Consider the following 13522-nt stretch of genomic DNA (forward strand, 5'->3'; position numbering starts at 1 on the left):
GGCCTAGAGGCCCACAGTCCAGCCTCTCTCAGCCCATTGTACACAGACAGTCTGAGCACTGGTGGAGGGATTGTGCATTCCTAGTGTAACTTGGGCAGTTGTTGCCATCCTGTGCCTGTCCCGCAGGTGTGATGTTCAGATGTACCGATCCTGTGCAGGTGGTGTTACACGTGGTCTGCCATTGCGAGGACGATCAGCTGTCCGTCCTGTCTCCCTGTAGCGCTGTCTTAAGCGTCTCACAGTACAGACATTGCAATTTATTGCCCTGGCTACATCTGCAGTCCTCATGCCTCCTTGCAGCATGCCCAAGGCACATTCATGCAGATGTGCAGGGACCCTGGGCATCTTTATTTTGGTGTTTTTCAGTCAGTAGAAAGGCCTCTTTAGTGTCCTAAGTTTTTATAACTGTGACCGTAATTGCCTACCGTCTGTAAGCTGTTAGTGTCTTAACGACCATTCCACAGGTGCATGTCCATTAATTGTGAATGGGTCTTTGAACAAGCATGGAAAAACAGTGTTTAAAACTTGTTGGGGATAGGGGGCAGTATTTTCACTTTGGATGAATTGCGTGCCCATAGTGAACTGCATCCTACTCTGTCCTAGATTGCTAATATATGCATATTATTATTACTATTGGATAGAAAACACTCTGAAGTTTCTAAAACTGTTTGAATTATGTCTGTGAGTATAACAGAAATCATTGGGCAGGCAATCTTCCAAACGGAAGTGAAATTCTGAATGCGGGTCTAATTTTAAGTCATCGCCTCTTCACTTCCAAACAAGATAGCACTGTTAGCACTTCCTACGCCTTCCACTAGATGTCCTCATTCAGTAGAAGGTGGAATTGAGCCTCTGGTATGAGTCACTGTCCTGGCAGAATGCAATTTCGCTGTTGCGCATTTGTCTGTTGATATCACCATCATTCCATTTGGCTGCAGATGAAAACGTATGCTCCGGTTGGAACGTTATTGGATATATATGAAAATAACATCCTGAAGATTGATTCTCTACTTAGTTTGACCAGTTTATTCGACCTGGAATATATATTTTTGAAGTTTTTTTGAGTTCGCCTGGACCAGCGTCAGCTTTTGGGCACGTGAGCTGAAAGTGGTAGCAAATGCAGCTAATTGGACACTAGTAATGGACATTATGGAACAAAACAACGATTTATTGTGGAACTAGGACCCCTTGCACTTTTCCGTAAAGTTTTTTTAAAATCTGACACAGCGGTTGCATAGAGGATACGTTTATCTTTAATTCTGTGAATAACACTTGCATCTTTTATCAATGTTTATTGTGAGTATTTCTGCAAAATCATTTTATATATATATATGCACATTATCGAACAAAACACACAATACATGTATAACATGATGTCCTATGAGTATCATCTGATGGAGATAATCAAAGGTTAGTGATTCATTTTATCTATATTTATGCTTTTGTGACTGAAAAATCACTGTGTGTGTTTTTGAATTTAGTGGTCATTTAACATAAATATATGTTGTGTTTTCGCTGTAAAACATTTTAAAAATCAGACACGATGGGTAGATTAACAAGATGTTTATCTTTCATTTGCTGTATTGCACTTGTTAAACCCTTTACATTGAAGATCTGAAGTTATTTGAATTTTTACAAATAATCTTTGAAAGAAAGGGACGTTTCTTTTTTCCCCCTGAGTTTATTTATACGTACATATTCTTATCCCATCCCCTTATATTTGTGTGTATTATGAAGTCATTGTGAATGTTAGATATTACTGCACTGTCGGAACTAGAAGCACAAGCATTTCGCTACACTCGCATTAACATCTGCTAACCATGTGTATGTGACTAATAAAATTTGATTTGCTTTCATTCTTATCCAATTCTGGAGTGCATATTGAAGATAGTGGAAGAACTGTCCACATTTACTTTGTCAGCCAACAAGATGATTAGGCCTAACGAACAGCAAAAGCACTAGCCTATGTCAATCTACTATCCCCCATAGTACAAAAGTTAATCTGTTCTATTCTGTGTCAGAAATAAATATTCCAAACATAGTCAGGGACAGTTGTGAGATGCGATAAATCCCAAATTAATACAACCACTAGCATCAAAACTTTTTTATGCAATGAGGCTGACCAACAGATCTGAACGTTTAGCTTAAAATGTTGATAAACTATTAGGCCATTTTTTCACATTATAAGCGCAGCAATGCACACAAGATAGTAGGCCACAAGCAAAAGTAATGCTTTTACTATAAAATGTGTATTTTATGGTGAAAATGATCTTCCCTAAACTAGAAAACACACACGCTGCTTAAGTATGCCAGTTAGGCTCTACGCCCATTGTAAGCGGATTGATGTGCTTAATTTTGTTATTTGGCCACCTTAGTTGTGATACAAACCTTAGGAAAACATATAGGCCTATGGGCTAGGCTACATTAGGTGTGCGACTATGATTCTAAAAAATTGTTTCTTGCATCATTCACAAGTGATAATATGTTATTCACAAGTGATAGGCTAATACTGTCACCAATGACCCATCAGACTTCTTGATTTAATATTGTATTTACATATATGTGTGAAATTTGTTTTGATTTAGAATGGACCATTATTATGTACTTGTCTCGAAACAGGGGCAGGGGGGAAAAAATTATGTAATCTACGCACCTAAATAGCGAATGGAGGACGCTTTTCCCGTGGTTCGTTTTCATGCCAGCCAGGTAGGCTATACTCCTGTTGTAAAGAGAAGCAATGTGCTTAGTATTAGGAAAGTTAAGAAAATAAATATAGTAGGCTTAGCCTATAGAAAGCTGATGGGATCATCGATTTAATAGAGGCCATCACACACTGTTCTCGCACAATTGCATAGCCTATAGAAATGTAGCGCAACATGAGCTCTCATGAAGTGTTTGATTAGATTTTCGATAACATTTGCATTGATGTGAGAATGATTAGAGAGACAATAGAGTGCTGAGTACCAGGCAGTTAGCAAGTTTGGTAGGCTACTAATGACCAGCAGCATCAGAGCTTGGAGAAGGCTAATTAACGTGAATAAAACGGTCATGTGGAATTTGACTACCTTCAAGACTAGTGAACGCAGGCAATATGGTCACCGCATCAGCCCTAGTTGCACCTTGTGCTGGGGACAATAAAAGGCCACTCTAAAATGTGCAGTTGTCACAACACAATGCCATAGATGTCATGTTGAGGGAGCGTACAATTGGCATTGCTGACTGCAATAATTTCTACCAGACCTGTTGCCAGAGAATTTAATGTTAATTCAAGTTGCCTCCAACATCGTTTTAGAGAATTTGGCAGTACGTCCAACCGGCCTCACAACTGCAGACCACGTGTATGGCGTTGTGTAGGGGAGCGGTTTGCGGATGTCAGCTTTGTGAACAGAGTGCCCCATGGTGGAGGTGGGGTTATGGTATTGGCAGGCATAAGCTACAGACAACAAACACAATTGCATTTTATCGATGGCAATTTCAATGCACAGAGATACCGTGACGAGATCCCATTGTTGTTCCATCACGTTTCAGCATGATAATGCACGGCACCATGTCGCAAGGATCTTCACACAATTCCTGGAACCTGAAAATGACCCAGTCCTTCCATGGCCTGAATACTCACCAGACATGCCACCCATGGAGCATGTTTGGGATGCTCTGGATCGACATGTACAACAGCGTGTTCCAGTTCTCTCCAATATCCAGCAACTTCACACAGCCATTGAAGATGAATGGGACAACATTCCACAGACCACAATCAACAGCCTGATCATCTCGATGCTAACTTTATATACAAATATATACTTCTTTTTTTTTTTTATAATATGCAAAGGAGATGTCGCATTGCATGAGGCAAATGGTCACACCAGATACTGACTAGTTCTGATCCACACCCCTGCCTTTTTAAAAAAGGTATCTGTGAACTATTCCCAGTCATGTGAAATCTATAGATTAGGGCCTAATGAATTGATTGATTGATTTCCTTATATTGAACTCAGTTTTATCTTTTTTAATTGTTGCATGTTGAGTTCATAGTTTTGTTTGGTACAGCAAAGGATATGAACAAATGTAGACACGTCGCTCTTACTTTGATCTCAAAACAAGCGTGTCTACTCAAGACCGCTCATGCTGTAAAAACAGTCCAGTTCAAAGTGAATGGCACAGATCCATATATGACAATGGTCTATTTGCATTTAGGCCTACTGCAGCTCTGATTGGTTATGGCGCACCGGTCTGTGTAGAGTATGGACCGGAGTCCTCCCTGTCAATGCAATAGAATCCTACTATGATGTGTTCTGCCAACAACATCTCTTGCATAGTTTGTTTGTTTAGGTATGTTCCATTGAACATTTCTAATATTGTGGTGATTTGCTCACAATTCCCACAATAAAGGGAAACATTGATAGTGTTAACAGAGAAAACTCTAGAAAGTTGAGTGAAGTTCAATCTTGTGCACGGCAGTTCCAGGGAGCTGCTCGCAGCTTAGAGGGAACATTGGCGCCAAACAGTGTTTGTGGTTCAGTGGAAAATGAGATGTACCAAATGAGGCTGCACAGAGCTTAATGCGGTTTAAACTTGAAATCAATACTATTGTTGGCCAAATAGTAGGCTATCCAAAGAGTTAAATCAAAGTAACACTGCTTATTTGATGCCTGCTAAGTAGAGCAAGTTTAGAAAATTGTGCATCATAACCATAGGAAATAATTGTGATATAAATGCCTTTATGTTAGTTTCTCTAGCCCTTTGGAGACTTAAAGGGAGATTTGTTTACCTTGACGGATAAAGTACTGAGCCAATTCAAATCCAGAAGGAAAGCGGAAAGGAAAATAAACAAAGAGTGACAAGAAGTCTTGATAAGAACTCAAGAGGGAGGTGTTTGACTTTCGCCTTTTCTTCTGTATGACGAAAGCAATACTCAATAAAGTAACTTATGTCGAGTGTTCCATCAGCCGTGTCGGTAGTGCATTGATATTGTTACACAATGCTCAGTCATGACTGATCATTTCACAATGGGGCTGCTTGATTTCCTCCAGTGGAGCCAAAGAAAACAAACCATAGCTCTGAGATCACAACCCCAGAGTGGAGATAGGTTCCTACAGCACCCCGGTGTGTTCTTGGATAAGCGGCAGAGAAGGCTGGAAACTTTTCATCTAATGATTTTCCAGCTCCTAAACATACAGACACAACGTATTTCTCTAAATCAAACATGTTCACCTGACACCTGAAACCCCACCTCTTTCAGGAATACCTAGGATAGGATAAAGTAATCCTTCTCACCCCCCTTAAAAGATTTAGATGCACTATTGTAAAGTGGCTGTTCCACTGGATGTCTTAAGGTGAACGCACCAATTTGTAAGTCGCTCTGGATAAGAGCGTCTGCTAAATGACTTAAATGTAATGTAAATGTAAAATGTTCGGTTTCCAAGCCCTCCGATGAAGTAAACTAGACTTTCTCAGCTGGATTGTGAATCAAATATGACAGTATGTGCTAGTGGCTGGGGTGGGTAGATGAGAACAGGGTCGGCAGGTGAATAAGTATCACCTTTAGAAATGTCAACTGTCTTTTAGGTAGGCAGGACTTCATAGTTTTGCTTGACTCTGAAGATTTTATCAAAAAGCTAACAAATCAATTAGATCCTAAATAGCTGCGTTCACTTATAAGTCACTGATCTTCTTTGGATGGTTAGCCTTACCATGTAACAATAAAACCTAAATGTTTTTCCGTCAAATCAAGTCTAATTTACAGTGCCTTCAGAAAGTATTCACACCTTTACTTTTTCCACATGTTGTTGCGTTACAGCCTGATCTATACACAATACCCCATAATGTCAGTGGAATTTTGTTTGTAGAACACTCTCGAAATTCATTAAAAAAATGGAAATCCAAAATGTGTGAAGTCAATAAGTATTCAATCCCTTTGTTATTGCAAGCCTAAATAAGTTCAGGAGTAAAAATGTGCTTTTCAAATCACACAATAAGTTGCATGTTCAATAATAGTGATTAACAAGATTTTGTTACCCCATCTTTATACCCCACACATATCAAGTAGTGAATTAAGGACAGATTCAACCACAAAGACCAGGGAAGTTTTTCAATGCCTCGCAAAGGGCACCGATTGGTAGAAAAAGCAGACGCTGAATATCCCTTTAAACATGGTGAAGTTATTAATTAGGCTTTGGATGGTGTATCAATACACCCAGTCAATACAAAGATAAAGGCGTCCTTCCAACTCAGTTACCGGAGAGGAAGGAAACTGCTCAGGGATTTCACCATGATTTTAAAACAGTTACAGAGTGTAATGGTTGTGATATGAGAAAAATGAGGATGGATCAACAACATTGCAGTTACTGCACAATATTAACCTAAATTACAGAGTGAAAAAAGGAAGCCTGTACAGAATAAAACATTATCCAAACATGCTTCCTGTTTGCAAGAAGGTACATAAGTAATACTGCAAAAAAATATATGTTTTTGTTCTGAATACAAATACAATCCAAAACATCCCTCTTTATATTTTCAAGCATGGTGGTGGCTGCCTCATGTTATGGTTATGCTTGTCATCGGCAAGTACTAGGGAGCTTTTTTTAGGATAAAAATAAACAGAACACAGCTAAGCACAGGCAAAATCAGGAGACCCTGGTTCAGTATTCTTTCCAACAGACACTGGGAGACAAAATCAGCTTCCAGCAGGACAATAATCTAAAACACAAGACCAAATCTACACAGGAGTTGCTTACCAAGATGACATTTAATGTTCCTAAATGGCCTAGTTACAGTTTTGACTTAAATCTGCTTGAAAATCTGTGGTAAGACTTGAAAAGGGCTTTATAACATTAATCCAACAACCAACTTGACAGAGCTTGAATATATATATTTTTTAATAAATGGGCATATTGTACAATCCAGATGTGCAAAGATCTTAGAGACTGACCCAAAAAGACTAACAGCTGTAATCGCTGCCAAAAGGTGTTTCTAACATGTTTCAAGGTCTGAATACTTACAGTTGAAGTTGGAAGATTACATACACTTATGTTGGAGTCATTAAAACTCGTTATTTAACCACTCCACAAATGTATTATTTACAAACTATAGTTTGTCAAGTCGGTTAGGACATCTACTTTGTGCATGACACAAGTCATTTTTCCAGCAATTGTTTCCAGATAGATTATTTCACTTATAATTCACTGTATCACAAATCCAGTGGGTCAGAAGTTCTCATACACCAATTTGACTGTGCCTTTAAACAGGTTGGAAAATTCAGGAAATTATGTCATGGCTTTAGAAGCTTCTGATAGGCTAATTGACATTATTTTAGTCAATTGGAGGTGCACCTGTGGATGTATTTCAAGGCCTACCTTCAAACTCAGTGCCTCTTTGCTTGACATCATGGGAAAATCAAAAGAAATCAGCCAGAAAATAAAATTGTAAACCTCCACAAATGTGGTTCATCCTTAGCAGCAATTTCCAAACACCTGAAGGTACCACGTTCATCTTACAAACAATAGAACGCAAGTATAAACACCATGGGACCACACAGTCGTCATACCGCTCAGGAAGGAGACGCGTTCTGTCTCCTAGAGATAAACGTACTTTGGTGAGAAAAGTGCAAATCAATCACAGAAAAACAGCAAAGGACCTTGTGAAGATGCTGGAGGAAGCAGGTACAAAGTATCTATATCCACAATAAAACAACCTGAAAGGCCGCTCAGCAAGGAAGAAGCCACTGCTCCAAAACCACATAGAAAAGCCAGACGATGGTTTGCAACTGCACATGGGGACAAAGATCGTACTTTTTGGAGAAATGCCCTCTGGTCTGAAAAAATAAAAATACAACTGTTTGGCCATAATGACCATTGTTATGTTTGGAGGAAAAAGGGGAGGCTTGCAAGCCAAAGAACACCATCCCAACCGTGAAGCACAGGGGTGGCAGCATCATGTTGTGGGGGTGCTTTGCTGCAGGAGGGACTGGTGCACTTCACAAAATAGATGGCTTCATGAGGAAGGGAAATTATGTGGATATATTGAAGTAACATCTCAAGACATCAGTCAGGAAGTTAAAGCTTGGTCGCAAATGGGTCTTCCAAATGGACAATGACCCCAAGTATACTTCCAAAGTTGTGGAAAATGGCTTAAGGACAACAAAGTCAAGGTATTGGACTGGCCATCATAAAGCCCTGACCTCAATCCTATAGAAAATGTGTGGGCAGAACTGAAAAAGCGTGTGCGAGCAAGGTGGCCTTCAAACCTGACTCAGTTACACCAGCTCTATCAGGAGGAATGTGGAAGGCTACCCGAAACGTTTGACCCAAGTAAAACAATTTAAAGGCAATGCTACCAAATACAAATTGAGTGTATGTTGTCTTCTGACCCACTGGGAATGTGATGTGACTGGGAAAGCTGAAATAAATCTCTACTACTATTCTGACATTTCACATTCTTAAAATAAAGTGGTGATCCTAACTGACCTAAAACAGGGAATTTTTACTCTGATTAAATGTCAGGAATTGTGAAAAACTGAGTTTGAATGTATTTGGCTATGGTGTATGTAAACTTCCGACTTCAACTGCATCTAATCAAGATAGTGTTTTATATTTCATTCATTTTCAATAAATGTTAGAATTTTTCTTCAGCTTCCAGAGTATTTTGTGTAGATTGTTGACCAAAAATCACATTTAAACCCATTTTGTAACAAAATATGATGGAAAAAAAGTCAAGGGTGCAATACTTTCTGAAGGAACTGTAAATAGGTCTTAATTACACACAGCCCAGTCCAGTATGTGTCAGAAGGGATATGAACATACGACAGCTGACAGGAAAGCTTACTTATGGGTAAGATTTACACCTAGAACCATTTCATTATGAAATTATTCATTATTATTTTTTATAGTATTCCGTACTCACTATATGCCAATCCCATTAGATCAGGAGACTGCCATGAGATGCAATGTAGTGCCAGTGTGTCAGCAGCTATGGATGACAGATGTAAACCTTCATGGGAGAGCTAAGGAGACACATCCTTCCTGCCATAGACCTCCTGACAGTTTTATTAGCCTACAGCTTCATTGCGTTTTGGTACACCAGCAGAAGTACATTCATTTCCAACAGAACCCTGCTTCAGCACGTAGTGGCAGTTGCAGTCAGCCTGTTGAACTTTGTGATTCTGTTTGTCATTCAGATTGCACATACACAAGAAATGGCAAGAAATGCTTGTAACATGTGGCGAACCATAAGTGGCTCGTTTCAGCTTGTTATTGATATCATGTCTTGTTTTGAGGTGTTTTGACAGATTTGTCATGTCAATGCTAATGTCTCAAATTTGCTAAGCTAGCTAAACAACAACTGTAATGATGCATTTGAGAAGTGCTCATTGTGCAAATTTATTTGCGTTTTCAATAAACATTAGAGACGAAATATTGCTTAAGCCAACACTGTCTACTTTAACCCATAGTTGCACACTCCTAGGTTTTGTTGCTAAACAACCAACCAGTCTATGCACCACACAGAACTCACTGCAACTGCCTCTGCAAAGCAATATTGCAAGGCAAACGAAGCGTTCCATTGGAAATGCATGTACTTCTGTGTACCAAACGCAATGACGTTGTAGGTGTGATCAATGGGTTAGAACCTGGAGAAAAATAGTTTACTGTGAGTAATTTTGGCATTTTGAGGAAATAAGTGGTTTAGTTAGAAAAATGAGTTTACAACATAACGGAAAATGTTGCACTCAAAAAATGAATGAAAGCGCATACCTCGTTACCCCTGACCAAACCCCCCCACACACAGCCTCTGATTGTTCAATGGTTTAGTGACAAGTACACCCAAAAAGTTCATAATAAAAAGTACAGTTGATAGGATGTGTGTACCACATTTTAAAAAACGTCAAAAAAAAATGGGCTAAGTGACCTTGCGACGTACCCCCCTACCTATATCACATTCGCAAAAAAATTACTGTACTTTGTTGTCACATGGCTTTAGCCATCATTCTTTTTTTACTGTAAAGTCAGCTCACGTCTTTAGTTAAATGTTGTCTATAGTGGGGTGCCAAAATGTATCTTATACCAACGTTTTGAATGGGCATATTCATCTTTATCGACAATACCATTAAAGTAGCAAAATAAATTCAGTCATTCCCATTATTAGCTGAGTAGCATTGCTAGCTAAACCAGAGACATGGAGGCTAAAACCTTTCCGTTACAACCTGTATCGTGCCAAGTGACATCATAGCCTGCTGCTAGCTAACATTGCCTGTCAAGTCCTAACCAATGTGAATTTCAGTTTTAGAAGACAGCTCGCTAACAATAACACTATTTTGGGCTAAACAATGGTATTTTCACATATTTACAAACAGTACAGGTATTTTATCCACTTCCTGCTTAGTTTAGTAGCTAGACTTCTTACCCCGACTCACCTCCCGCTGCCTGGTGTGTGGACGTGCTATGGATGCGCGTGCGTAAAATGTTTCATATTTCTCATGATGGCTCGACCAGAGAAGGAAAAGGAAGCGAGACATCCCACTCCCTCAATTTATGTGGTTCATGTACTTTCAATGAACTAAGCAGACCAGACCCAGCTGCGAATGCATTGGTACCTATGGGAGATCCACCCTATTAAGCAGACCGGGAGTGACCATTTCTTTCAATGGTAAGTGAATATACGTTATTTATCATGAGGAATACCTGGAGAAAATCGTATCTCTCTGAAATGAAAATAGACGGCTCTCACTTAAGTCAAATATATATTTTATCCGACGTTTCTTGAACGCTTGAAAAAAAAAGTGACCCTCACCTATACCCAAAATAATGATTCAAACATATACAGCCTAAATGCGAAATGTATAGGTATGTTGTTGAAGTGCTGTTGTTGATGTAATGTTGAAATGCTGAGCGATCCTGCCAGCCTGTCGCGCATCACAATATATATTTTTAAATGGCCTAAATCATTCATTTTCATTACCTCTTAGGCTACCTGGCACGCTCCTGGCTCATTTAGAGTTCGTATGTTGTTTAATAGCCTGTTGAAATATTGAACGTCAATTAAAGAATAATTACTTCTCAAGCAGAGTACATTTTTTGTCTCCTCTTGGCCGGCTATGGAAGGTTGTAGCGCAGCCTCTGAATGTCAGAGACAAACCAAATATATCCCATATGCATCGGAGTCACGTCTTTCCCCAGCATTTTACAGCTTGCTTCTAGCATAAAGCATTGCAGACTAAAGCAACGTTATTACAACGCTTTATATAATCAGGTCCACTTATTATTATTTTAAAAAATCTTACATTAACAAGGGCTTTATCCATTTTCTTTAACAAAAGCCACACTACCTCCACATACACCCTCAATTCGAGAGCTGATTTTAACTTAACACAACCAAGCTCTTCACTGACACTGAGGTATTTAAGGAGCGGTGACTGAATGATTTGGCTGATAAAAACTATGGATAGTAGACTATAATTTTGTCCGTCTGTCCTGAGCTGCCAGAGACTCCCGCCTGTCCAGCGCTGCCAGAGTCTCCCGTCTGTCCTGAGCTGCCAGAGTCTCCCGTCTGTCCTGAGCTGCCAGAGTCTCCCGTCTGTCCTGAGCTGCCAGTCTCCCGTCTGTCCTGAGCTGCCAGAGTCTCCCGTCTGTCCTGAGCTGCCAGAGTCTCCCGTCTGTCCTGAGCTGCCAGAGTCTCCCGTCTGTCCTGAGCTGCCAGAGTCTCCCGTCTGTCCTGAGCTGCCAGAGTCTCCCGTCTGTCCTGAGCTGCCAGAGTCTCCCGTCTGTCCTGAGCTGCCAGAGTCGCCCGTCTGTCCTGAGCTGCCAGAGTCGCCCGTCTGTCCTGAGCTGCCAGAGTCGCCCGTCTGTCCTGAGCTGCCAGAGCCGCCCGTCAGTCAGGAGCTGCCAGAGCCGCCCGTCAGTCAGGAGCTGCCAGAGCCGCCCGTCAGTCAGGAGCTTCCAGAGCCGTCCGTTTCTCCGGTGCTGCCGGAATCGCCCGTCACTCCGGCGCTGCCGGAATCGCCCGTCACTCCGGAGCTGCCGGAGTCTCCCGTCCATTTGGGACCTGTTGCTAGGGTCCCCAGTCCGATGTCGGCGGCGAGGGTCGCCGCTCGAAAGGCGCCACGGAGGCGGGTTAAGAGGCGGAGAAAGACTATGGTGGAGTGGGGTCCACGTCCTGCGCCAGAGCCGCCACCACGGACAGACGCCCACCCAGACCCTCCCCTATAGGTTCAGGTTTTGCGTCTGGAGTCCGCACCTTTGGGGGGGGGGGGGTACTGTCATGTTCTGACCTTAGTTCCTTTGTAATGTCTTTGTTTTAGTATGGTCAGGGCGTGAGTTGGGCGGGTAGTCTATGTTCTTTTTTCTAAGATTTGGTATTTCTGTGTTTGGCCTGGTATGGTTCTCAATCAGAGGCAGCTGTCAATCGTTGTCTCTGATTGAGAACCATACTTAGGCAGTTTTCCGTTTCAGTGTTTGCACCATTTGGGACTGTTTCGGTTTTCATTTTGTTTTCTCTTGTTCTTTTTGTATTATGTATTCATTCTCATTAAATTACATTATGGATACATACCACGCTGCACTTTGGTCCTCTGATCCTTCCTACTACTCCTCGTTAGAGGAGGAAGAAGACCATTACATCTTAGCTACAGTAAACATATCTCCCTGGCATATTACATCATTTATGCAGCAGCATACAAGACATTTTCGGACTCATCTTGTTTTGCTGTGTTCTCTTGAACAGGAAGGTGGTGCGGCGATCCTTCGTGGCAAATTTTGTCATCAAAGTCTGTCGTTCTCTGGATTTATAGTTGTTTCAAGACAACTGCGAAATATGGAAAAAAACAAGGTTGAATCATGATGTCAGTGATCTACAGGTCGGAGCTCTAGAAAGATGCCTGAGTTCCCGACTTGGAATTCCGAGTTGGATGGCCGTTCAAAAGTTATTTCTCAGTCGTGGCAATTTTTTTTCCAAAATTCCCAGTTTTCTTGAACTCACTGAAGTCTGAGATTTCCCAGTTCCCAGACCCTTAAACCCAGACTTGGACCACACACCCACTCCACTGAATAGCAGTCTAGGGATTGCTTTGCAATGCTTGCAGTTAGCCACTGATTCCTTCCAAACCACTCATTGTTGAATTTGCGATTTCCAACTTGTTAGGTAATGTTTATGTCCAATTGCCGATGACCACCGATATGTTTTATCTATAATTTCTCTTCATCATTTCTCTTCATATGACAAGGATTGAAAAGGCTTTGCCAGTAGATTTTTGACTTGATTCATGATGATGACTGCTAGCTTGCTAGCTAAGATACTGAAAGTATGATGTTGACATGATCAGTCCAATCAAAGCTACGATACATATAACGTGATTTGACGTAATTTTATCTGTGACCAATGACCCTGAGCCTTCTTGGATGGGCACTTCTAATGTAACTCTATGGCAGCACCCAAGGGGCTTGAATTTTTGAGCTCTCCTCGTAGATTTTGTGGTGACGCAGTGTCCCCATGAGTGACAGAATACTGAGCCAATCACGGCACAACTAAAGAACAT

At 40.9% G+C, this 13522-nt stretch overlaps 1 protein-coding gene across 1 annotated transcript in view; it reads right to left on the minus strand.

Annotated features, from left to right (window-relative positions):
• LOC115130341 (anion exchange protein 2-like) overlaps positions 1-10416 on the minus strand; it is a 78612-nt gene extending 68196 nt beyond the window's left edge. The window contains exon 1 of the mRNA XM_029661387.2: positions 10396-10416. The gene's annotated coding sequence lies outside the window, so the exon portion shown is untranslated. The remainder of the gene's footprint in view (positions 1-10395) is intronic.
• Between the last annotated feature and the right edge of the window lie 3106 nt (positions 10417-13522).

The sequence above is a fragment of the Oncorhynchus nerka genome, linkage group LG6, assembly GCF_034236695.1.
Source record: "Oncorhynchus nerka isolate Pitt River linkage group LG6, Oner_Uvic_2.0, whole genome shotgun sequence".
NCBI classification, from domain to species: domain Eukaryota; kingdom Metazoa; phylum Chordata; class Actinopteri; order Salmoniformes; family Salmonidae; genus Oncorhynchus; species Oncorhynchus nerka.